Below are 5,375 nucleotides of genomic sequence, written 5' to 3'. Positions count from 1 at the left end.
GTCTTGTAGTTTCTGGGGGGTTTTTATATTGATTGTCCTTTTGTCTTCTCTATCTGTTGGGTATTTCCATTATATCGCCTATAATAATCATCATGGCCGCCGTCTCACCGGAGAGTCCGCTGTAATGGAGACAACTGGAAGCTGCACGAACAATGTTCTTCTAATGTTACATGGGTTAGAACAAAACTTCCCTGGGGGGCGGCCGAGGGTCCGAATATTGATAAAGACGTGTAATAAACCGGAGAAACCTCGCGCCCTGGATCGGCTTATTCTATGCATTACCAGAGTCTAATTCATTAAAAGGGAAGTCCGGCTCTCATTCCTATGAATCTCAGGGCAACTCAGAAGCCGGGCGCTATATCTGCCAAATAACACAACTAGTAAGTTTAACCCTTACACTACCCCACTGAGCAATAAAAGTTGGGTTGGTGATATCACAGATAAGCGGTTATGTCATCAATAGAAGGGGGTAAACTAAAACAATGTCATGTGATCTTGCTCCACCCTCTTAAAGGGATTGTCTTCAGTGATGTAGCGCCGGTCATGGGATACATTGTCCTGTGAACTGAAGGCTTTATCATTGATGACGTTCTGTCTGAGGGGGTGGGCAACTCAGAAGGGACATCATATGATCGGCAGACATGTTGATTTGCTGTTACATTAAGCTTTGCTCTCTTCCGGTCACATGACAGGTAGGCCCCGCCCATCGAGGTAACATCGGCACAATCATGGCTGTGTTGTTCAGTTGACCAGACAACCCCTTTAATGCTGAGTATTGGGTAAGACAGAACAGTAAGACTACAGACACAGAAAAGCGGCACAACCCCATAACTTCAACTGCCATAAAGCGCAGACACGCACTGCTGCAAAGTCTATACACAAAGGATGTTAGGAAGGATATGCCTCCAATATGGCTGTATATGATAATAAATAAGTAAAATAATAAGCACATTATATATGTAAAAGTACACACATGAGACATCCCCTTTAAATCAGTCTCTGCAGAGGGTTTGGAGCATTGTATCAGATAAACTGAGCTGCAAATAATATAAGGATATATTAAGGAATTGATCAGCGCAGAATGTGAGACCTGCATAGAGGACAAGAGAATAAGAAGTGACATTTCCTTCCAGCTCGGAGATTAATCCTGATGGTGGAGGAGGGGCGGGGGTGCTTGTCAGGTCCTCGGCAAAGACCTACACTATACGCAGAGATGTATTGTACCCCTCTTTTAGTCCCCATTGCCCCGGTGTATATCTTGCAGCCCCTGGCCCTGCCGTCGCCTTTACACACGTTAGTAACATGATGGCCTGTTCTCTGGAGGTCACTGAATCTAGTCGCGTCTTGTCATAGGAGTCACCTAAAATGTCTTCCCTCCTAGATATTCTGCCATTACATATGAGCAGAACCTCAGCAAGTCAGCCACAAAGCACAAGCAGACCATGTAAACTTACAGAGCGGGGGCGCCACCGAGCGATGAGACGGAAAGTGCAAAAAAGTCACCAACACTCTGCTGACTCCATAACTGCAGAGTCCAAACCTCCTCCGGTATTAACATCAACACAAAAACTGGGCCAGCCAAAGAGATACAGGGGTGTCCATGGCTGAACAGCTGTATGAAAGACGAACATTACCAAGTACAATACCAAGTGTCAGATGTAGGAGTGTAATGTACAATACCGAGTGTCAGATGGAGGGGTGTAATGTACAATGCCAAGTGTCAGATGGAGGGGTGTAATGTACAATGCCAAGTGTCATATGGAGGGGTGTAATGTACAATACCGAGTGTCAGATGGAGGGGTATAATGTACAATGCCAAGTGTCAGATGGAGGGGTGTAATGTACAATGCCAAGCGTCAGATGGAGGGGTGTAATGTACAATGCCAAGTGTCAGATGGAGGGGTGTAATGTACAATGTCAGATGGAGGGGTGTAATGTACAATGCCAAGCGTCAGATGGAGGGGTGTAATGTACAATGCCGAGTGTCAGATGGAGGGGTGTAATGTACAATGCCAAGTGTCAGATGGAGGGGTGTAATGTACAATGCCAAGCGTCAGATGGAGGGGTGTAATGTACAATGCTAAGTGTCAGATGGAGGGGTGTAATGTACAATGCCAAGTGTCAGATGGAGGGGTGTAATGTACAATGTCAGATGGAGGGGTGTAATGTACAATGCCAAGTGTCAGATGGAGGGGTGTAATGTACAATGTCAGATGGAGGGGTGTAATGTACAATGCCAAGTGTCAGATGGAGGGGTGTAATGTACAATGCCAAGTGTCAGATGGAGGGGTGTAATGTACAATGCCAAGTGTCAGATGGAGGGGTGTAATGTACAATGCCAAGTGTCAGATGGAGGGGTGTAATGTACAATGCCAAGCGTCAGATGGAGGGGTGTAATGTACAATGTCAGATGGAGGAGTGTAATGTACAATGCTGAGCGTCAGATGGAGGGGTGTAATGTACAATGTCAGATGGAGGAGTGTAATGTACAATGCCAAGCGTCAGATGGAGGGGTGTAATGTACAATGTCAGATGGAGGAGTGTAATGTACAATGCCGAGCGTCAGATGGAGGGGTGTAATGTACAATGCCAAGTGTCAGATGGAGGGGTGTAATGTACAATGCCGAGTGTCAGATGGAAGGGTGTAATGTACAATGCCAAGTGTCAGATGGAGGGGTGTAATGTACAATGCCAAGTGTCAGATGGAGGAGTGTAATGTACAATGCCAAGTGTCAGATGGAGGGGTGTAATGTACAATGCCAAGTGTCAGATGGAGGGGTGTAATGTACAATGCTAAGTGTCAGATGGAGGGGTGTAATGTACAATGCCAAGCGTCAGATGGAGGGGTGTAATGTACAATGTCAGATGGAGGAGTGTAATGTACAATGCCGAGTGTCAGATGGAGGGGTGTAATGTACAATGCCAAGTGTCAGATGGAGGGGTGTAATGTACAATGCCAAGCGTCAGATGGAGGGGTGTAATGTACAATGCCAAGTGTCAGATGGAGGGGTGTAATGTACAATGCCGAGTGTCAGATGGAGGGGTGTAATGTACAATGCCGAGTGTCAGATGGAGGGGTGTAATGTACAATACCAAGTGTCAGATGGAGGGGTGTAATGTACAATGCCAAGCGTCAGATGGAGGGGTGTAATGTACAATGCCAAGCGTCAGATGGAGGGGTGTAATGTACAATGCCAAGTGTCAGATGGAGGGGTGTAATATACAATGCTAAGTGTCAGATGGAGGGATGTAAAGTACAATGCTAAGTGTCAGATGGAGGGGTGTAATGTACAATGCCGAGTGTCAGATGGAGGGGTGTAATGTACAATGCCAAGCGTCAGATGGAGGGGTGTAATGTACAATGCCAAGTGTCAGATGGAGGGGTGTAATATACAATGCTAAGTGTCAGATGGAGGGATGTAAAGTACAATGCTAAGTGTCAGATGGAGGAGTGTAATGTACAATGCCGAGTGTCAGATGGAGGGGTGTAATGTACAATGCCGAGTGTCAGATGGAGGGGTGTAATATACAATGCCAAGTGTCAGATGGAGGGATGTAAAGTACAATGCTAAGTGTCAGATGGAGGGGTGTAATGTACAATACCAAGTGTCAGATGGAGGGGTGTAATGTACAATGCCGAGTGTCAGATGGAGGGGTGTAATGTACAATGCCAAGCGTCAGATGGAGGGGTGTAATGTACAATGCCAAGTGTCAGATGGAGGGGTGTAATATACAATGCTAAGTGTCAGATGGAGGGATGTAAAGTACAATGCTAAGTGTCAGATGGAGGAGTGTAATGTACAATGCCGAGTGTCAGATGGAGGGGTGTAATGTACAATGCCGAGTGTCAGATGGAGGGGTGTAATATACAATGCCAAGTGTCAGATGGAGGGATGTAAAGTACAATGCTAAGTGTCAGATGGAGGGGTGTAATGTACAATGCCAAGTGTCAGATGGAGGGGTGTAATGTACAATGCCACCACTAGACTCTGGAGCGTGTTCTGTGCTGTCACTTCTCTATCTGATCTGTCAGTCTGGGTTTGGTGACTGGCAGGAGATTGTTACCTCTCTGACTACATTGTGCCCGCTGTAGTTTGGTGGGGGAGGGGTAATGTTCTGCACCCTTCCCTCTGTCCGTGTGTCTGTGTGCACTAGTGCTAATGACAGACATCTTGCAGCTGCTCCTCTGTAATGGAGTCAGTGTGAACAATTCCTCCATATTGGACCCCACATAAACAACTTCCCGAGCACCTGCCTCAGTAATGGCCGAGGTACAGATCTGTGTAACGTGAGTGCAGACAAGTACGAGCCCTCAGTGTGAATGAGGCCGTGTTGTGTTCTTAAGTATAAGAGAAAATACACAAGAACAAAGGCCGGGGAACAGTGAGCACATACATAACACCTGCTACACCACCATGTGATACCTACAGCACGTATATACAGCGCGTGTAAGGTTAGTACATTTCTATATCCAGCCCCCTGGGTCGTCGTCGTTGCCTTCACTAAAAGCCGCTTTCTTCTTGACTATTATGTGTTTTTGTGAAAGCCTTTGGTAAGTGCTATAAAGAGGCCACCCACGTGTCAGCGGCCGCCACATCAGGAGAGTACGGAAAACCTATGGATTGCCATGAAACATGTCGCTAGCTTGGGAGGGAGTGAAGTGCTGTATGTACAGTCCTAGGCGCACGGCGCCGAATGTCAATGTGAGTTCGCTGCTGGCTCCTTTAAGAGAATATTCCGCTAGAATAAAAACCAAGAAATAAAATTAAAAAAATAATTTGAGTAAATTTATCAAGAGAGAATAGATGCGGAAAATTCTAGTCTGCTCCGGTCGTCGTGCCAGGATTTGTGGCTGTGAACAGTCGGATGTTTTGTGATCCTCAAAAGCCCCCAACATATTGCGACTGTAGTAGTGCAAGTTCAATATCGGCCCCAAACTCAAAAATAAATCCAGACCCAAAATGTAGATTCAAGACCCCAAAATACATTTGTAGCCCAGGTCAGAGTCAAAAATACCGATCCTAGTCCTGAATGTGACTTCAGACCCCCAAAAATACAAGACCAAAAATAAATACCCCCAAATAAATTCAGATCCCAAAGTATAGCTCCACAAAATAAACTCCGACCCCCAAATAAATTCAAACTCATCCCCAGATCCAACCCCAAAATAACTCCAGACCAGACCTTCAAAAAGTTTCCACATTGGATCCAAGAATATGGATCCCAGACAAAGCAAACCCTAGACGAGTCCTAGACCTCAAAATAAATTCTGTCCCCAGATTAGACCTCAAAATACAGATTGAAGACCTTAGAATAAATATTTAGCCCCAAAATACAGATCCCCAGAAAATCACACCCGAGATTGGACATCAAAA

This window comes from Leptodactylus fuscus, chromosome 1, assembly GCF_031893055.1.
Source record: "Leptodactylus fuscus isolate aLepFus1 chromosome 1, aLepFus1.hap2, whole genome shotgun sequence".
Taxonomy (NCBI): Eukaryota; Metazoa; Chordata; class Amphibia; order Anura; family Leptodactylidae; genus Leptodactylus; species Leptodactylus fuscus.
This window is presented reverse-complemented; position numbering follows the sequence as displayed.